Genomic DNA, 22,575 nt, shown 5'->3' on the forward strand with positions numbered 1-22,575 from the left:
TCTTTGGAGATTTTCTCCCCAGGCCTCTACTGAAAATGGATCTTTTGATCCAGTGGATTTTCCCAGTCAACAAATGTCAATAAATAAGTAAATAAATTAACTAAATAAATGAGACCACATTTATAGTAAATCTCTTAAAAACTCAAATACTATGACTTTCCTTACCACACAGTATAACATTTCATGAAAATCGATATAGCAATTATACAATGTTAAAACGAAAAAAGCGAAATAAGCAAAAGTGATAAACTGAATCAATTTAATAATGTTAGCGCTTTCGGAAAAGACAATGCTCTTCCTTCCTCAAACAAGCACCACAAACACATGGGTGTAGTAATATAGTATTGCTACATCCCAATTATTCAATTAATATAAATATTGTGATGTTTACTCTTACAAAACCAAGTGTATTAAATAAATCATATTAAATTAATAACATAATCAACATTGAAAAACTCTCTATTAAATACTAATTACAAATTAAAAAATAAAAAAATAAAAATGTAAATATGTTATAAAACAACACTAGCCACCTCAAAATGCTTTAAATTTACCTATAAAAGCAAAGGAGAAATGACAAACTTTTATATGTCATACTATAACAGACCTTGTTTCTTGAGATAGATGATAATTAATAAACAGATCATGCTAGACAATAAATAATGAAACCTGGGTCTCCATATGCTTAAATTATGTAACAACATGCAGATGTTACCTTTTCAAAGCTAACAATTTTAAAAAACATTTAACGGAAACCATTTCATTTAGGCCTGGGGCAAGTATGCTGCAGTCTTATTTGCCAAAATAACTCCTCTATCTCGAGTTTGATCTGCCATGCCCCCCCCCCTCCTCACATCCGGTACTATTTGTTTCAAAATTGTGAACTTAAAATTATGATCTGGAAATTCATTAATGTGCCTGGCTAAGGCATTGGTCATATCTTTCCTACCTATAGCATATAGATGTTCATAAATGCATTGTTTGATCTTTCTTTCCGTCTTCCCAATGTAAAAAGAATTACAATCTTGGCAACAAGTGGTATAAACAACTGCTTTAGTATCGCAATAAAATTTACCCTGAACCTTGTACCATTTATCACGTATTCTAAATTGGTAAGAAGTGTTAATATGTCTACATTGGTGACATGCACCACATTTAGTCATAGCTTTAGTTTTTACATCTTATGGCTTATTAGAATACTCAAGAAGTGACTTCAAGTTAAGCCCTAGTCTATAAGTAATTTTTGGTTTATCTCCAAAGATCTTATTCAAGTTACTGTCCTCTATAATAAGAGTCAAGTTTTTGTTGAGAATGTCCCTAATGGAACCAGAATCTAAATTATAAGTACTAAGGAAACTGATTGTAAAATTTTGAGTTTTTTTTAATGGGGGAGTCTGCTTGAGCAACCCTGAGGGTTTCATCTTCAGCAGCATGGTCCTTAGTCAATAATGGTTTGAAGTAACCTAGTTGTCTTTTGGTAATAACTTCAGAGGAAATATTAGAAACTAGGGTAGTGGGATACCCTCCGTTTAAGAACATGTTCTCCAATAAATTACATTCCTCAATAAAATCAATCTCATCCGAGATCATTTCAGCCGCCCTCACCATCTGCCCCTTAACAACTCCTCTTTTTTGGAAATAGGGGTGGCAGCTAGAAAAGTGGAGGAATGAATTGGAGTAGATAGGCTTTCTATAAATAGTGCTTCTAAACCTACTATTATCGAGATCTTTATGAATATGAATATCAAGGAAACTAGCGGTGTTGGTTTGCAAGTCAAAAGTAAATTCCAGAAAGTCCGTTAAAGAAGTTAAGGTGGTAATAAACTCATGCACTGTAGCAGTGGAGCCTTTCCATAATAAGAACATGTCGTCTTGGTATCGGGTATACCAAGCGACATTGTCCTGGAACATGGGATTATTAAAAAGTGAGGTTGTCTCCCAATGTGCCATAATGCAATTGGTGAAGCTTCCACCGCAAGGGGACCCCATAGCTACCCCAGATTTTTGAAGAAATATTTGTCCTTCAAACCATATGAAATTATTAGAAAGAACTATTTCTAGGAGAGTTTCAACTACATAAATTGTGTTGCTATTAACTTTCCTTAACTGCAAGAAATCTCTAATCCATTCTAGACCTAAAGTTTGAGGGATAACCGTATATAGGTCTCTTACATCAATAGTCAAGAATTGGTAGTCATGGTGAAATGGAATTTTACTGAGCTCTTTAAGAAAACTTCAGGAGTCTCTACATATTTGGTGCTCCTTCTCAACTAAAGGTTTCAACATACTATCTATATACTTGGCACACCCATAAGTAATAGATCCACGTCCATCAACTATAGGTCTAAACGGAGGGACAACAATCCTTTTATGTATCTTGGGTGTGCCAAATAATGATGCTATTATAGGAGCAGGCATAGTTAGAAAGTTGTAAGCCTCCATGTCGATAGCCCTTCCAAAAAATAAGTGTGCATTTAATTTTCTTATACGCAATATTGACTTAATTTATACTTGCTAGCTGATAAGTTTCAGTGTCAAGATGTTGAGTCATACAGTTAATATAAGTATTATGATACATGAAAACTAAACCACCCCCCTTATCAGGTCTCATTACCCTAACCCTACAGTCCTTCAAAAGTTTAATGAAATCACGTTCATTGTTTTTAATATTAGAATGTCTTTTTTTGTCCTTTGATCTAGTAGGATCAAGAGACCTAAAGTCGATTTCACACATTTTTTCGAAAGAAAGGATGTTAGGGTGAGGGGGGGGGGTTAAACAAACTGGAAACTCTTAATGAGCTATGGATAGTGGAAGCTGGCCCCATTAGAGCATTGAGATTAACTTTTCTAACAAAAGGTTTATGATCAACAATTGTATTAACCAGATTCATGTCAGAATCAGGAACAAATGTTAAACCCAATGCGAAAAAGTCAATGATTTGTCATGGAATTAATAAATCTGTATAGTTGTAAATATAAAAGTCACCTCCTGAGTTAGAAAGGATTTGTGGTTTCAATATGTCCATTGCAATTATCTCCTCCGCTGATTTTTCCTGTTCCTCGTGCGTCCCTGCTTCGTGGACGTCTTTGATTTGTTCGATTGATTGAACTGGTGCATTGGAAAACCCTGATGAGAACTATTACCTAATAAATTGTTGTTAGTTTTCTCATTTTGGTTATAAACAAAATTTGTTTATTAATTATCATCTATCTCAAGAAACAAGGTCTATTATAGTATGACTTATATATAAGTTTGTCATTTCTCCTTTGCTTTTATAGGTAAACTTAAAGCATTTTGAGGTGGCTAGTGTTGTTTTATAACATATTTACATTTTTATTTTTTATTTTTTAATTTGTAATTAGTATTTAATAGCAGGTTTTCAATGTTGATTATGTTATTAACTTAATATGATTTATTTAATACACTTGGTTTTGTAAGAGTAAACATCGCAATATTTATATTAATTGAATAATTGGGATGTAGCAATACTATATTACTACACCCATGTGTTTGTGTTGCTTGTCTGAGGAAGGAACAGCATTGTCTTTTCCGAAAGTGCTAACATTATTAAACTGATTCAGTTTATCACTTTTGCTTATTTCGCTTTTTTCGTTTTAACCAGTCTGTGGATTATTTGTTTGTTGTCAATTATACAATGTTAGTCAAAATGTAGATAATGACATAATTCATAAATATTGTAAACTGTGTGTGAAGACTGAGATGAAAGCTGGCAACAAAAGTTTAAAGCCCTTTATAAGGGCAATGGTGACACAGGCTGACTAACTAATACTTTGCAAATGATCATATTTTACTAGGATCTATACGGATGACTGTATGGTCATTGTCCCTCAAAAGTACATGACAAGTGATACAAAAAAAAAAAAATTCTACAGTAGCAGTAGCTGAGGCATTCTGAACTAGATTGTGTGACTACTGTAGCTGTGACCTAGCAGTTGAGTAAAAGCATGCATGCAAAATGATTGGTCAATACCGCTCTGCATTCCAGAATCACCTAAGTTAGGAATGTTTGTACCATGAGAAAAATAGTCTGTCAGCAGCAATTAAGCAGTGTCAGCAAACTACTGCACAGCATAATAAAACCTAAAAAGTGGAAACTTTAAATGCCCGCAGTGTAGCTTATCACAAAATGGTATGCATTTGAGGGGAAGATGCAGGTTCTGTATCCTGCCAGGGGACAGAAAGTGGCTGCTGGATAACATCATTCTCCACATCTCAGAAGCTGATAAATATAAATGGTGAAGAAAATGGCTTACTAAGTCAATGTCTGGCTGCTTGGTAGAATGACAGTCAAAGTTAGGTCGTTTGTCCAAGTATGGCTTGTCGGTGTAGAGGTATGATTCTCACTTTGGGTGTGAGAGGTGGCAGGTTCATATCCCAGATAAGCCCAGTGTTTTACAAAGCTTTGATGGATCTGTTGCACATGTACAAAACAAACAGTACCAGAAATACTAGATCCAGGGATCTGAACTTCTCTTCTGAAATAAACAGAACATACTGGATAGACAAATATGTTAATCCTATACTATGGAATAGGCTCCACAACCATGTTCAAACAAAACTTTGACAATTGGATGGGAAACTGTAAACAGTCTGGCCTCTGTGTCACTTATGGATAGAGGGTCTCAATAATAAAAGTATTAACCTACCACACCCCCTACAAATACACAGACAAACCCATACTCAGATACATATAGACACACGCACACACACACACATACACACAAACATATACATACACACAGATACATAAATGCACACAGACGTGTACATACAGGCATACAGACACATACACATATAAATGCACACACATACACACACACACATATATATATATATATATATATATATATATATATATATATAGATAGATATATATATACATGTATATGTTTTATATGGATTTGTATCACTTCACCCAAAGACCATTTCACTGAAACTTCATTTCACCTAAAAAGTACTACTTGTCAGTGAAATGAGTTTTAGGTGAAATGAATTTTAGGTGATTTGGTCTCAGTGAAATGGGTATCAGTGAAATGGTCTTTAGATGAAGTGATACAAATCCATTTTATGTATATATATATGTATACTTATATATATATATTTATATATATATATATAAGTATACGTATATATATATATATATATATATATATATATACACATGCATACTATATATATATATATATATATATATATATATATATATATATATATATATATATATATATGTATATATATATATATATATATATATATATATATACATACATGCATACTATATATATATATATATATATATATATATATAGATATATATATATATATATATATATATATATATATACACACACACACATATATATAAAAATCATAGGAGATTACTAGGTTGTCGGCTCCATGTAATACCGTAGAGGTACTAGTCAATACCAAGATTGCATTTAGTGATGACTGCCCATACCCCAGGATGGTTGAGGGCAATATCCCAGTAAGAATTTATGGTGCCCCATCCACTCATCCAGGTATCTCTTGAACAGTGTCATAGAGGTGCTCTGTTTCATTGGTAGCCTGTTCCAAAGAAGTGGCAATCGCTGGGAGATAAAGCTGTCCCTCCATCTTGTCTTATTTAAGTCGCAGGCTATATTTAAGTTCCTGGAATGGGTAGCCCCAGACCTATTTCATTTATAGATATGCAGTGAGTTCATTAGGTTTGGGTCTTAGTTGTTCTGTAGGCCAGGCATAGGTCTCTCCAAAGAAGTCTATACAATATGGAGTATAGTGGCAGGGATTTTACTCAGTCCATGTAAGGCACATGCTTCTTTGTTAGAAATCTCTGAGGTCTCTCTAATTGCCATAAGTCCTTAGCATGGTACACACCGAAAGGGGCATTATACTCATTTATGGGTCAGATAAGTGCTGAGTATAGGGGGGTTATAACTTATTTTCCTCTTGAGGTGATGGCTTTACTAAACAAGTGAGCTATGTTGAAAGCTTTCTTTACAATAGTAGACACAGGTTGGTCGAAGTTAAAGACGCAGTCACCCTGTGATACCTGGTCCTTCATCATTTCATGGGTACTTAGGGTATTGTTATTGATTTGATAGTATGAAGGGACATTGTTTGTGCTGAAGGGAATGATGATGCATTTCTCTGCATTCAGTTTGAGACCGTCGCTAATACAGCAGTCGTTGGTCTGTGTAAGACCATACTGGAGTATACTGGCGTCATTTGGGGATTCAACAATTTCACCTAGTTTGCAAAATTCTGCAAACTTGGTTAGCCACAACCCTTAAGTTTTGACCTGAACTTCTGAGAAGTATATACCAAGCAGTAGGGGGCCCAGCACTGACCACTATGGCACCTCACTAGTAACAGGTCTGCTGGTTGATGTGGATTCATCCACTTTGACAGTGTGTGCCCAGTTTGTGAACTAGTTGGCAGCCCATCTTACAACGATGCTGTTTATATTCAGTTTGCTAAGTTTATCAGTAATGCCTAAATGTGGGATTGTGTTAAAAGCCTTTGCCAAATCAAGGTATATTGTGTACAAAGATTTACCCTCTTCCATGGCCTTGGTCACACTTTCAAATCGATCTGCCAGATTTAACAGGCAGGATCAGCCCTTCATGAAGCCGAATTTGGTAGGATCCAAGGTTTGGAGGTCACCTATGTCTATTTCTGAGCTCCATAATGATAACTTCAATGACCCTACAGATGAGGCTGATCAGGCTTATAGGTCTGTAATTCCTTGGGTCTGTTGCTATGCCACCTTTGTGGAGGAGAACCATCCTTACCCTTAACAGGAAATAAGGCAACTTTTCAAATTGTTCAAGAGCTCCTTTGAGAGAAACCTAGCAAGTACTGCCAAGGATAATCATAAGGCCTTTTACAGGTATGTACGTAACCGAAAGGGTAGGACCCAATGATGTACAGAACTAGTAGCTAAAGGTATCACACACACTGACCCAACAGAGATAGTGTGCCTGCTAGCGGATAGGTTTGGTGAAAATTTCACTCCCTTATCCCCTCCTAACTTACAACAAACCCTCCCCACAAACTCCCTCCCACCTTATATAGCTGAAGAGCAGGTCCTCAAACCCCTGTCCAAGGCAAAGCACATTACCTCTATGGGACCAGATGACATGCCAGGCTGTCTTCTTAACAGGCTAAAACATGAATAGCATCACCACTAAGCACTCTTTTCAAACATAGCCTAACCACAGGCTTTGTTCCTGTGGAATGGAGAACATTTATTCTTTTCCATTGTTGGGTCCTTGTCTTTGTTTTCCTGAACAGTAACTTTATGCATTTATTGCAGAGTTTTTGATGCTGGAAGTCCACCATGGTAGCTTGATTTTACTTGGGACTCTGGCTTTGGTTCTATCCATTACAACTGAGTTTATATACTTATGCAAGTGACTGAACAGGGCTTTAGTGTAAGCTTCAGCGTAGATACCACTTTCAGCTTCAGGTGTGGCTTGAAATGCATTTATACCTTTACCTAGTAGAGTATAGTTTGTCTTGGTGAAGTGTTTTAGTCTGATTTCACCCTTTTTGGGTTCTGGTGTTAGTGTCAGTTCAAAGGTGACTGATTTGTGGTCAATTTTAGTTAATGAGCATCCAACAGTTACAGCAATGCACCTGTTTTGACATGTTGGTGAGGGCCAGATCTAGAATGTTTGCTCCTGTTGTTGGGGTATGGACAATTTTCACCAAGACATTTGAATTCAATAAGTCAAGGAACTTTTGTGTCATGGAGTTTGTACTATAGTAGGCATACAAGATGAAATGGACTAAAGTCGGCAGCTGTCAGAGCAGCAAAAGGAGAATCAGAAAAAGCTAAAAACTGAGATTGAAAGGAAAATAGGGAAACAGGTTAACACCTTCTAGGATCTGGGAAGGAAGGTAGAGTAGAAGGGAAGTTTGAATTAGGAGGTCAAAACAACGATTAGAGGTGTTGCAACCAACTGGCATGGATTTTCAAGAGTATTGTGTGACAGAAGAACGCCAAGGTGTAAAAAACTTTGATGTGACCAGTGCTTTTGTGTTTCACAGAAATCTTGGCAGTGGAGGCAGAACAGATGAGGAAGTCTGAGGTGATGAAGATGACATGACTGAAATAGGTGGTAGGATGCACACTGGGGAAAGATGAAGAAATGAGGACATCAGAGCTGAAGCTAAAGTAACCCAAATCACAGAGAATGTAAAAAAAACTGATTATGATGGTTTAATATCATGACCTGGAAACCAGAAGATGATTTAGTAAAGAAGATTTGGGAGAGACAAGAAGAAAGGAAAAGGAGACAAGGGTGTCCAGCCAAGAGACGGAGGGACTGCATATGGGAAGACCTGCATCAGTCAGGCATGAGTGTCAAAGAAGGTAGGAGAAAGGCACTGAAGTGAGAAATGTAGAAGCACCCTGTTATCATGTACAAAAATATCAGAAAAGGGGTTAAATGTGCTGATGATGTTTATTTTGGAACTTGATCATAACATAGCTATTGTCTTAACTATGTCTTTTGAATATTTTCATGTGCTTTGCAAAGGTAATCATAAATCCTGGCAGTTAATGATGCCCACTGGCCAGGAGGGATATTCTGGCATGGATGTTCATTTTTCTTAAAAGATTCATAGGTGATTAGGTTCACAGGATGGTACTAGGCTATTGGACCAGAGGCCCTTATAAGCCAAACCATGAATTTCACACATCCCTGACCAGCAGGGACACAGGTGGGATCCCAGGGGTGTATTTTCTTTTTCCCATAAAGTCAAGCAAGTTCCTGTTAAAGAGGACTGGTACTCTTTGTGACATTAAGAGGGAGTCTATTCATAGGTTCATAGGTTCATAGGTAGGTACTAGGCTATCGGCCCAAGGGCCAAGTAAGCCTAGCCAACAAAGTTCCCTGGCTTATGCCACTCAAGAAAGTTAATTTCCTGTGCCCCTGTCGAGCAGAGCCACAGAAGTGATCCACAGGGTGTATTTCCTATTTCCCATCCACTCATCAAGAGATGGGGGAGTCTTTGGGACACAAATCTATTATGCCATCAAGTTCTATTAATGTCACAGACCAAGTTGAGGCCTTGTGTGCAAGTTGTGTGAGTCAAGTTTGACTTATGGATATGCAGCAACTCCATCAAGGCTGGATCTGAGATGGCCTTGTATGTCAGACACTGGTCACCTCTGGGCAGTTTGTACATAACTGAGTAGTGGGACATGACTTTTACCCTATCTATAAAGGATAGGTGCTTGAAACCCTGGATTTTCCTGGTCTGGAACCTCTGTGGTCTCTCCAGCTGCTGCATGTGCTTGGCACAGTATATGCCAAAGGGGGCATTCTACTCGAAAATGGGTCTGATAAGGGAGGAGCACAGGGATATTATGGCCTCCTTATTCCAGGATGAAATGCCCTTATTTATGAGGTGGGCCATGTGGAAAGCCTTCTGTACAATGGAGGCAATGTGGTGGTCAAATGTCAGGTTGCTATCAACCTGGGTGCCCAAGTCCCTCATGACTAACTGTATGCTTAACATATTGTTATGAATCTGATAATTAGTGGGGATGCCATTTTCCCCAAAGGGGATAATGATGCATTTCTTGGCATTCAGTTTGAGGCCATGCTTCTGGCATCAGTCATTAGTTTGGGTAAGGCCTCTTGGAGAATGTCCACATCACTAGGGGATTTTAAGACAGCACCCAGCTTGCAGTCATCTGCAAACTTGGTCAGCCACAGACCACTGGTTTTGGCTTGCACATCAGAAAAGTATATCCCAAACAGTAGAGGCTCCAAGACCAATCCTTGGGATATGCCACTTGTTATGGGTCTATTACTAGCGGTGTCTTCCCCTGTTTTGACTGAGTGGGTTCTATCACTGAGCCAGTTAGCTATCCATCTGGTAACATATGGGTTGATGCCTAGCTGGGAGAGTTTTTCTATTATGCTTGAGTGGGGAATAGTGTCAAAGGCTTCGGCTAGGTCAAGGTAGGCGATATGCACCATCTTTCCCTCATTCGTGGCTTTGGTGACTGTTCGAATAAGTCAACCAAGGTTAACAGGCATGATCTTCCTTTGACAAAACCAAACTGTGTGGGGTCAAGCATTTGGAAGTTGTCAGTGTCCTTGTTTATAAGGTCCATGATAATGCATTCCATGGCCATGCAGATCAGGGTAGTTAGGCTGATGGGCCTATAATTGCCAGGGTCGGTGGATGCTCCATCTTTGTGTAGTTTACTGTTTCTAGTAGTCCTCAAGGGTTACTACTACTCCAGGAATCCTACTAATTCTAATAATCCTCATGGGTTCCTAGTTTAGCCTAACTGAAATGAAGAGAACCAAGTGCTCATATGAGGTATTTACAAGCATATATATCTCCTTTATCTTTTGGCTTTTCCCTGGTTAGGGGTCGACACAGCGGATCATCTGTCCACTCATGATTGGCAGTGAAGTTTTACAGTGTCGAGTTGCCAGCCCAGTGCCCAGCCTTCCACAGAAGGCACACACTCACACATAAGGCCAATTTAGAGTGTCCAATCCACCTACTGCATGTCTTTGGGATGTGGGAGGAAACCGGAGCACCTGGAGGAAACCCACGCGTCCACAGGGAGGACATGCAGCTCCACACAGAAGGCACCCCATATATATAAATAATAGTAATAAGATATTCCATTATTACCTTCAGAAATCATGCATTTTTATATCTTAATCATTAATGTTGTATTAAACTACTGTATCACACCATATGTCTGGGGATGGTAAAGATTAGTTGGGGTACATTGAATGCAGAGAATTTCATACAACTTTTTACTATTTGAATGATAAACTTGCCCCTTGATCAGCACATATTGATTGTTAAATACCTAAAAATCCAAATCATCACACTAGCTACAGTCATGCTAGAAGGCAGATATATTGCTTAAGGGAATATCCCCCGAGAATGTTGTCATATAGTTTATGAGAATGAAGATATACTTAATTCCTCTTTTAATTCTAATCACAAGAGCTGTTACATCCCTCCCAATAAAATGAATGGTTTTATGGGAGCAGAATAGACTGACATGGGACTTTTATATCAAGTAGAGATACCTTCTGACACTAGACACATTTTGCAATTTATTTATTGTTCATTTATTAACACTTGATTACTGGAAAAGTCTGACTGGGCAGGAGCCCTTTTTTAGTGGATGCCCAGGGCAAATAGCACCAAAGTATTACAAAACATTTTAATAATAATAATTTTACAGTCTTTAAAAATAATACCAAAAAATAGTTTAAATAATTATACAAAATTAGACATGACATAAACACATTGGTTAAAAGTACATACAAGTTATATGACAATGATTTAATAGAGAAATGCTAGCCAATTTATATAGAAATTAAAGGTAAGTTAGTATAATACAAACAAGAATTGTAATACTAAGTGAGAGAAAAGCAGGTTTGCAGCATATTTATAGAGAGAAAGCCAGGTGAGAGAAATTGGTAAGAATAATGAAAATAGTGAAGAAGAGCGAGTAAGGAGATATAAGGTAAGCATAGGTATTAGTTCACATTTAGGGATATAGTTTATACTGGGGTTGAATAAGAACAGAGCCAGCTTTTGGCTAGGATGGCTTTCACCATGGTTTTGAAGGATGGGAGGGAAGGTTTTGCCCTAATGGATAGAGATAAGGAGTTCCAGGCCTTAACAACACGGTACGAGTACAAACAATGTCTAGTAGATTCGATAAGTTTGCGAACAGACAGGAGTTTTTGGTCACTGGATCATAACAACTGACTAAGAACAGAGTTGTGAAGAATGTTATTTAGTGCTGGACAAGTAGATGGATTCTGGATACTTTTATAGGTGGTAAGAAGCTGTGTATATATTAGTTGATGGGGTAGTTCTAGCCAATTTAGGGGTTTTAGTGCCTTACAGTGGTGGGTTTTCTGAAAAGGGGTATTTGCTGCAAATTTAGCAATGTTCTTGTAGCATTGCTCAGGTATTGAATTTTGTAATGCCTGAAGGCTAGTAAGAATGGAAGCATCATCAGGAAGTGTGGGGAGGAGATAAGTAATGGCAAGTGTAGCTTTAGCTCCGCCAGTGAGGAAGTTTTTAGCAGTCCCTAGCAATTGTCAGCAACATCCTTTGCTTATCCTCAGCCAATAGCCATATTCAGTTTATTAAAATTATTTTCCTGTCTAGTGCCCAGGAAATGGATGTTCACAAGTCTTGTATAACATACCTTGTCCAAAATGTATAGAATTGCTAAATGGTCTCCTGGTAATATTGTACTTAACATTATCTGTAAAAACAGTCATTTAGAAACCAGAATCTTTTCCAGCACTTTTAAGCCAACAAGTCTGCATGGTAATACATTTTGTTTGGGCCTGTTTAAATACTCCTGCCAACCCAGCTTATTGAGTTGTTGCATGTAATTTCAGTATTCTTACACATGGGTTCTCAACAGTGAACTCATGAATGTTAAAAGCTGAAAGGAAAGATACATTATTCTAACTTTCTGATTTTTAGTTCTACTTCTTTAAAACTTTAGACAGTCCCTAACAACAATATCTTTGTACAATAACTGGATCAATTTCTTACCTTAACCTATATAATATGGTTTATATATGATGATTGAAATTATTAAGAAGAGGCAACAAAATCACCAAGTGTAACTCTTGTCAAAAGGCAGCAAAATCACAAAAACGAAACAGGAGTTACCAACCACGATGTCTTGAACAAACAGTATAACAAAATTCAGTCCAATCCCATAAAAGGCTCCAAACTGACTTTATTGAGGTCCAAGGAAAAATAAGCGCTTTCACGTAGTACACAACTACGCTTCATCAGATTATACTTAGACTAAAAAGAAGCTCACATTATATACAACCCAAGGCGGGAAAATTATTCACTATAGTAACTAAAGCTCTTCTAATTAACAAAAGTAATGATTTCATTAACATCGTCATTTAGAAAAAGCTGCCGTTCCAGATTTAAAGTGAAACTAACATCACCATTGAGATTCAACTCTTATAAACAGTTCTCATAAACAACAATGCTGTGAAGCACTTATACTATAACATATTAAAAAGTGTAAAATATATATAAAATTAAAGCCTTATGCTTTAATGTGAATTCAATCATTCACATACTTTGTGGATCTTTAGGATATATCTCAATTTCTTTAAGAAACACACATCACAAAATACGGCGCACATACAGGTATTAAAAAAGATGAATAATAACAATAAAATTTAGCGCACCATAGATGATGAAGGATCAAAAATTAAAAACAATCAGTCCATCGCTGATCTTCTATAGTCACAAAATAAAGTGACTAGTTTTCTTTCATTACTATTTAGTTCATTCTTATATTTCGCTATATCTTCAAGGCGTAAATAACGCCATGACATCACATGATAAACACAGTGATCGTCAGTTAATGAACTAATGAAGTGCGTAGTGCAACAAAAATAACTTGAGCCAATTTTATAATATAGAGATCTTAGTTATGGCAAAAAACTAAAGACTAATGTACTAACTATTTTTTGTTAGGTTTTACATTATACTTTACAGAACTTGGTTGTTGATAGTTCCCCTTCTTGAAGCTTGTTTAGCTTCTAGATCCAGCAAGCTATGCATAATATACATTCTTAATTCCCTTTTTGGATCCATCTGTATATATCCGTGAATATAAACTGCAGGAATTACAGACTTTGCACTCTTGTGCCTTTCCAGAAGTATGTGCACACATATTAGCTCAGTTAGTACATTAGTCTTTAGTTTTTTGCCATAAGTAAGATCTCTATATTATAAAATTGGCTCAAGTTATTTTTGTTGCACTACGCACTTCATTAGTTAATTAACTGACGATCACTGTGTTTATCATGTGACGTCATGGCGTTATTTACGCCTTGAAGATATAGCGAAATATAAGAATGAACTAAATAGTAATGAAAGAAAACTAGTCACTTTATTTTGTGACTATAGAAGATCAGCGATGGACTGATTGTTTTTAATTTTTGATCCTTCACCATCTATGGTGCGCTAAATTTTATTGTTATTATTCATCTTTTTTAATACCTGTATGTGCGCCGTATTTTGTGATGTGTGTTTCTTAAAGAAATTGAGATATATCCTAAAGATCCACAAAGTATGTGAATGATTGAATTCACATTAAAGCATAAGGCTTTAATTTTATATATATTTTACATTTTTTAATATGTTATAGTATAAGTGCTTCACAGCATTGTTGTTTATGAGAACTGTTTATAAGAGTTGAATCTCAATGGTGATGTTAGTTTCACTTTAAATCTGGAACGGCAGCTTTTTCTAAATGACGATGTTAATGAAATCATTACTTTTGTTAATTAGAAGAGCTTTAGTTACTATAGTGAATAATTTTCCCGCCTTGGGTTGTATATAATGTGAGCTTCTTTTTAGTCTAAGTATAATCTGATGAAGCGTAGTTGTGTACTACGTGAAAGCGCTTATTTTTCCTTGGACCTCAATAAAGTCAGTTTGGAGCCTTTTATGGGATTGGACTGAATTTTGTTATACTGTTTGTTCAAGACATCGTGGTTGGTAACTCCTGTTTCGTTTTTGTGATGGTTTATATATATTAGAGAATGTCCATGCACACATCATATCACGGTTTGTCTATTTGGCAAAATGTTTGATTGGGATCATTATTTAAAGATAGTCTATCCACATTCTGAATGTAATTTTCTTTATTGTGAATATTTTTAATAATCACCTCAAATTCAGAAGTAAGGTTCATGTGATAGAGAAGTGATAAACTTACAATTTTTTTCCTTGGTACACCACTGAGACAAGAGAGCCTCTTCTCCACAACAAAAACAATTCATCGTATGTGTTGTTGAAAAGGATAAAAGTATCCATTCTGTCTGCCCAGTGTCTTCCATTTCTATTGCCCTTGTTCTGACAAACAATGGGACTGTGTTCTTTTCTTGAATAAGCATTCACATTGTATTCCAGCAATGTTATTCATTGTTCTTTACCTGAGGGATTCCTGACCTGGTCTAACTTTGAATTGTTTTTGGGAGCGCTTGTATACAGTACTCCATAATAAATGGGGTAGTTACTGCTTTGACTGTTTTTGCAGATGATGATTACATTAACTTTAAATGCAAATTAAACACTTAAGAAAGTCTTTGATGATGAGGTATAGAAGGAGTGCATGTCAAGACATGAAATATTTGCCTCAACCTCTCAACATTTAAGTTGTACCTTGAGTATATACCTTTCTTATCAGTGTCATAATTTCCAGCATTTCTACCACACAAAGAATTGCACAGTTTCTGACCTCGGCTCAATAAACATGGATTTAAATGTACTGCCCACTGTTCTCTGAACCATGCAAATGCAGTTGTTTCTGACTCACATGTTTTATGAATGATTATATGTCATTGTAATCAGTTAACAGTGACAATTTGATTTAAACAAGTGACTGGGAAGTGGGATCTTGGGCTTTCTGTCCTTTTTAGATTGCTTACATTTTATTCAGACCCTCTTGTCCTTTATAAAACATTCCAAGCAATTCTGATCTCCTGTTTTCTTGGTCTTGTGAATCATTTTTCCTGTGTTTATAAGTTCTGCTTGCTGCATCTGAAACTATTTTAAAGATTCAATGGTCTCAAAGTTGAGTGTTGTCTTCCTCTTTTAGATTGGATTTCACCTCATCTGTTTTTGCTGGATTGCCTTGTTATAAGAAGCAAACCAGACAACAAGGTAGCACTAGTTGTATTTACCTGGCTCTTTGCTGCAATATCTTACATAATGTGGAGTTGAGTTCTTTATCCTGCCCATCTGAGTTTGTACCAAATTACAACCACCAGTATACCAAAATATACAACTAAAGTCTGACATCTAACATTATCTTTCAATTACTTTTTAGCATCCTTGCAAATACATTGTCAAATTTTACTGAATTCACAGAGACTATGTGAAAAAGAGGTCAGTAGATTCTTCTGTTCCACTTAACTTCTGTATAGAGCTAAATATCCGAGTCCTCATTCGCAATTTTCACCACATTTCCACAGACAGTCATCTGTGGCATTAACTTAATGTTAATCAGGCAAAGCAAGAGAAGCAGATATTCTCTATTCATGGTAAAATTGTTACTGTATTTATAGACGCATTCTCCTTTCTTATTTCAGATTTGTGTCTCATACACTGAATTACTTTTATGCAAAAGGAAAGCAGTCATTTACATACAGATGAGCATTAACAAATATGACACTTATAGTAACTATTCATTTTTCATCCAGTTCATGGTTTTACAGTTTTACTTTTCTCAAGCTGGCAAAAACATAAAATGGGAAAAAAATTAAATCCACCAATTCAGTTAGTTTCCAAATGTGTATAGTCCATTCAATCCAATAAGGAAACAAGACTAAGCAATGGGAAAATAAGTCTACTACAAATTATATCCCTCCATTAATTCCAAGACTCCTCTTCAACAGGTAGTAGCCATCTTTATGCACTATCCTCAGCGAGTATCCAACCTGAACTGAACTTGAGAAGTTGCTTTCTCAGTTTTATAAGCCCTGGAATGGGCCTTTATTCCCTGCAGGCAATCTTTCCCCACATTCAGACATTTTCATAATAATAAAACATTTAAGCACATTCAAATGCTACTATTTTCCCATCTGTACCTGTATATGTGATGATTTTGAGTAATATACTTTTCTATTCTGTTTTGTTTTTCTCTGCCTCTTCTGACCTGGAAGCAAGCATTGGCTCCTTCATCTAAGTGGATATAGCAAAAATTAACTATTTTTTTTAAACAAACATACTTTGGTGGTTAGGGACAGGTTAAGCAGGGACAACAATGGTTTAAAGATATGAACTGCCACAGTTTTTGAGAAGGTTGGGTGTAATTAGTTGAATTTAGTTTTTTTCCTCATACTTTTTGGTTGGATTTCTTTAAAATAGAGCATTGGTAAAAAAACAAATATATATAAATATATTTAAGTGCTGTAGGTGCTACCAGTTTGTTGAAAGGTGTGAATTAGGACAGGATTTGTTTGCTCTCTGTGGTTGCTCTTCACTGTGAAAGACTTTTTTGTTTTTATTGACAAAGGAAGCAGGTAGGTGACAGGTACACATGCAATTTGCATGCAATTTGTCTGGTCAGCTGCTCGACTTCCTCGCAAAAATGTTTAGGGCTGCACATTGCAGGTTTTTGATGATTTTTGAAATTTTGGTAACTTTTGCAGTGCTAGTATTCTGAAGTTCATCATAAGTCCTAAGAAAGCTTGGCGAAAAAAACAGTTTTTAGATTCCTTCTTCCACCCGTTAAGACTTCATCCCTTTACTTGAATTTGGATTTGATTTCTGAAGTTAATCAAAAGCATGTTTTCCCTTTCAGTCTTCTAAGTGTTACAGGGGACATGTTGTCTTGGAATATGATTAGTTGTTTCATGAAGAAAGTCTTTGCTAATTCAAGGTCTTACTCTCAGTAGAGTCCAATCAGTTGATTCAAGACTTATAATTAATTAATTTTCTTTGATTTCAGTAATGGATCTCATACTAATGTGCAGAGGTACAACTGTGTTTGTTTTAAAGGATCAGCATGAGGTGAAGGGATAATGCTTGCTCATGCTGTTAGGGAGTACTGTGATGTACTACAGTGATGGGCTACATTAGTTCACATTTAAGGTTTATAAGGGAGTCTTTGTCCATGACTGGGTTGGAAAGAATGGGTGTATCACACACACACACACACACACACACACACACACACACACACACACACACACACACACACACACACACACACACACACACACACACACACACACACACACACACACACACACACACACACACACACACACACACACACACACACACACACACACACACACACACACACACACACACACACACACACACACACACACACACACCTGCTTCATTTACCCAGTAATTACCCTATCTCCCATATAGACACACACTCACACATGTAGCCCCTTACATACCCTCATGCACACACCTCCTAAACCTACTTTGCCACTAAACTCCCAACTCTTACCTGTACCACAAGAGGCCATATTCACTAAAGCGGTGCAAGGACAGGCTATGCTAATCTGCAAAGTCAAGCAACTGTATGAATCATTTGGTGTGTAGTTGCCTTTCTGGAGGCAGTTCTGAGGGGACGTCACATGGCTTATTAGCATAGCCCTCTCCTCTGGACTGCCTCATTAGCATCTAGCATGGTTACGCAGGCATACCACCATGGTGCTGCATGTCTTCATGCAAAGGCACAGTGCTAGGGCTGTTTATGAATTCAGAAATGTTAGCATGAGGTGTACACATTGTGTAGACCAAGATAATTCAGAGGTGCATGCCTTCCTTTCATTATGCTTTCAAGGTACTATTTTTAACATATCTCAAACACATAAGTTGCTTTTAATTATAGACTCGGTTACAATCCTCTAAGTATCACATGCAACATGCCACAGAATTGTACTAGGAAATGGTAACAACTTTACAAACTGAAAAACAATGTGCATTGCCACACAGAAATGGTGACTGACATTTTTCACAGTGTTTAAAGCTGCTAGCCCACTAGAGATACACTTAGTTTATTGGCCACTGTATGAGGCAGTGCTCAGTGTGGTTCAGATTCAATCTACTCTTTTTTCCCTTCTAACTTGTAGGACATCAGGGTTGATAAAGAACTATGCACTACAAAACATATGATCGGGTTGATGATAATAAGTTGGATTCTCAGCTAGAGTGTGGGGAGTGCCTTCTGTGTGGAGTCTGCATGTCCTCCCCGCAGTTGGCTGGGCATTCGAAAGACATGTGTAAACGGACGTGCCTTCGTTGAAGGTTTAACATCGAGCTGGCACCTCGGCATTCGTGAAAATCTACTGCCAATCATTAGCGGACCGGAGTTCCTCTGTGGCGACCCCATAACCGGGAAAAGCCAAAAGACAAACATTAAAGTGTTTCTGAAATAAGATTTAGCCAATTCATTTATCAAGCTTTAGTCTGTACCAAAGTTTTTTGAATGTATTTCTTGAGCACATTATCAAATTGGTTATGGTAGCAACTTGATTGTGATCCTCTGTTATGCACTTCTCAAGTCTGTTATTAACTAGTTTTGTGCTGCTCAGCACCACAGAAATTCATCAGAGCAACCTATTGTCAACTTTTAAAGATGCAACACACTCCATGCTGCCACATACAGAAAAAAAAATGTAGCAGAGTATAGGATCTAGCACTGGTTGATGACCTCACCTGTTTTTCATTTCTAGTAACTGTCTGAGTGGCAGTGCTGTGTTACAGCTTTCAACCTTGTAATACACTTAGCACTCCAATACTGACCTTTTTGTTGTTCTTTTAACTTGTAACACATTTTCAGCCCCTCATGTATTACAAAGAATGATTACAGCTTTGCTGTTGAGAACTGCATCCTGATATGTCTTCTTGAAATAGATTCCAGGATTCACCTCTTGAGCTTTGAAGTAAATGTTTTGGAATCCATTTCTTGAACAATTAACTAACTGGCTATGATCATCAACATGATAGCAATCCAATTTGTCTTACACTAATTGGAAAATCAAGAGGAAATGCATATACTAGAAGTGCCTGAAGCAACAAAAGTGGAAGGAGATCATAGTATAATCATACCACATGAATTAGGCATGAAAATCAGTCTAAAAAAACAGTAAAGAAAGCTGCTGCTGCAGGAATGCATGGGGAGAATTAACACTCCTCTGTACAAACACTTGTTGAGGCCTTATCCCGAGTATCTTGTGCAGATCCCTAACTTTAGGGTCCAAAAAGGCATAGCGAGACTCGAGGTGTCCAAAGAAGAGCAGCCAGACTTGTGCCATGTTAAACGAGAAAGGACATGAACAGTGATTAACATAACGTGGCATAACAAATTAAAAAGGCATGGCTTTGAGATAATAAGAAAATAGAATTAAGACAGGAGAAACAAAAAAGTTAAGGAGTAGTATCTTTCAACAGAACTGTGTCAGAAAGCGGGGAGGCATAACTGGAACAATTAAACAAATACATAGGAATGATTCAGACGTAATAAAGCTTTTAGTTGTTGTTTTTAAGGAATAAATATAGCCTGTCTGAAAAAGTAGTTTAGGAAAAAACTGTGGAGATGTTAAAGATGATGGTGGACAGAAATAATTGACACTTGTACAGGCGAAGGAGGAAAGGTGTTTACTTGCATAATACACCACAGCATTACACAGGCAGGAAAATTATGAATAGCTATGAAAATTCCTGTCCCTAGGAAAGCATTGTTTCAGCTGCTAACTCAGCACCGGAGCATTATGTCACTAGGATGAAATATCGCGCCTCCTATAGTAAACAGCAAAAGATTCCAGCAGTTAAAATTAGCAAAATAAAAAAATGCACAAAAAATAATGGCCCCACCCGCCCACCTAAACACACCATACCACACAAACACTCAGCAAGGAAAATGTTTATTATTTTAAGTTGCTCCAATACGCATGTCTCAAAGAGCAACACCTCTGAGAACCAGAGTGCCAGTGTACTCAGACATCGTAGCTCTCAGCCTTCCCTCTCCAAAATGTGGAACACAACCTCTCACAGTGTGCAAAAATAGGAAGAGTTGCTAACAACTTCAAACCTGGAACTCACAGCATGGTTAGTTAATATGTGTTTCTTCATATTTACACTGTACAGTAAGTTATGCTGATGAATTGACACAATTCAGTATCATTTTATCCTGTTATCAGTTAAAATATTATTAACAATGAATGTGTGATAAAAGCTGTTTCAATGTGGAATGCGGACCAAACAACCAAAAATAGGGACATATGTTTTAGATATAAGTGGCTACAACCCACTCCATACATTAAAACTTTGTTTTTCAAAATGATCATTCATTGTGGTTACTACAGAAATGAACCACAATGAATGATTTTTGTAAAAACCAGCATTTGAATATATGGATGATTGTTCTACTGATGGACAGATGCAGCTCCTAAATGCTTTACCTCACACATGGGTCCTCTCTAATTACCTATGGCATGATCCCATTTAGTCTCATTAGGGGTGATGTATAATCACTGATCATGGGATGGGTAAGGTCAATCAATAACTAAATGGGGCAGGTTATTTTGAGTGCAAGGGAAACTGGCTAGGCTTAAAATGGCCCACAAGGGCAGCTAGCCTAGTACATCCCTATGAACTTACAAACAAAACCAACTGCATATAGAGCTTACCTCATAAGATGAAATACTACTAACTGACAAACTCAAACAGCTAGATTAATTCCCCCCTTTATGGAGCTCACAACTTCACGGATGCACTAAACATTTTCTAAAACACTCGAACCAAAATCCAGTAAACCATCTATTCACTCAAAGCCCATCACCTCAGGGGTAATCAATCTCTCTGATTTATTAAAGAACTTATGGATCAATGAAAATAAGGAAAACTTTTGATAAAAATGGAATGCTACAAACAATAATCAATACAATAAGGACAACATAAATAAATAAATAAATAAATAAATAAATAAATAAAAGGCAATTAATATCCATTAAGATCACCAAATATAACTACTGCATTCTTATTATTATGCATTCCTTGAAATCCAAAAAACTCACTAGTCTAAAATTGAAAATACATTTAGGGTACTCCTACAATCTAAAGCACAGTCTACTAAAAACTGACAGACTTAGAAAGCATGTGTGAAAACTAACTTCTAACAATAACCTCCTTCCACTTTTTCCCTTGACCTCTCCCACCCTCCTTTCCACTTTCTTCTGTGTCTTCTAATTCACTATTCTACTTAAAATCTTCCTCCCAGTACTGTTCACAAGCTGCTCAAACAGTAAAAGTTAACAAAAACAGTCTTCTCAGCTACTCTGCAGCTATTCTACCTTCAAGTCCTCCCCCGGGATTCATGAACCTTGCGCCAGGCGCCAGCATAGCGTCGGCGTTATAACGCCAAATATGGCTGCTTAGCGATTCAGGTATGAATGAATTCCACGTGCACTACCGGCGTGCGCCGGACCGTCCCCTGGCGTAGGTATGCAAAACACACTGTGTGCGGTATTGCACCATGCAAATGAGGGCAAATAGCGATCCACGAAGTGGCGCAGGCGTAGCGTAAGGGCATGGCAATGTAAACCAAAAAAAACGGTTTACATTTACCCAAACATACCGGAGGAGTAACGGAAGGCTGTCAAAGTCAGGTATCATATAGGTGCAATATGCCAATGTGGAAAGGCACCGAGAATGTCCAAAGAAAATATGCACAAAATGTAAAAAATGACATAAATGGCACGTACGTAGATAGAACAGCAGACCCGGGATGTGTGCACAGAAGTTGTAAAGCAATGAAATAATATGATAATGTCCGAAAGAGCATTAGAACACAAATCAGCTGCACAGCCACCACACACCATAGTATGTATGTAAAGCTGCAACCCCAGCGCAATGGTTGTCAAGGAGTGGAGGCGGTGTCCGGCGCCGTAACCAGGTATTAGTAGTCAATTCCATGCAAATGAGGCAGATAATAGTGAATCGCAAAAGCGCCAGCGTAAGGA

The sequence above is a fragment of the Protopterus annectens genome, chromosome 8.part0, assembly GCF_019279795.1.
Source record: "Protopterus annectens isolate FY-2018-M chromosome 8.part0, PAN1.0, whole genome shotgun sequence".
Classification (NCBI taxonomy): domain Eukaryota; kingdom Metazoa; phylum Chordata; order Ceratodontiformes; family Protopteridae; genus Protopterus; species Protopterus annectens.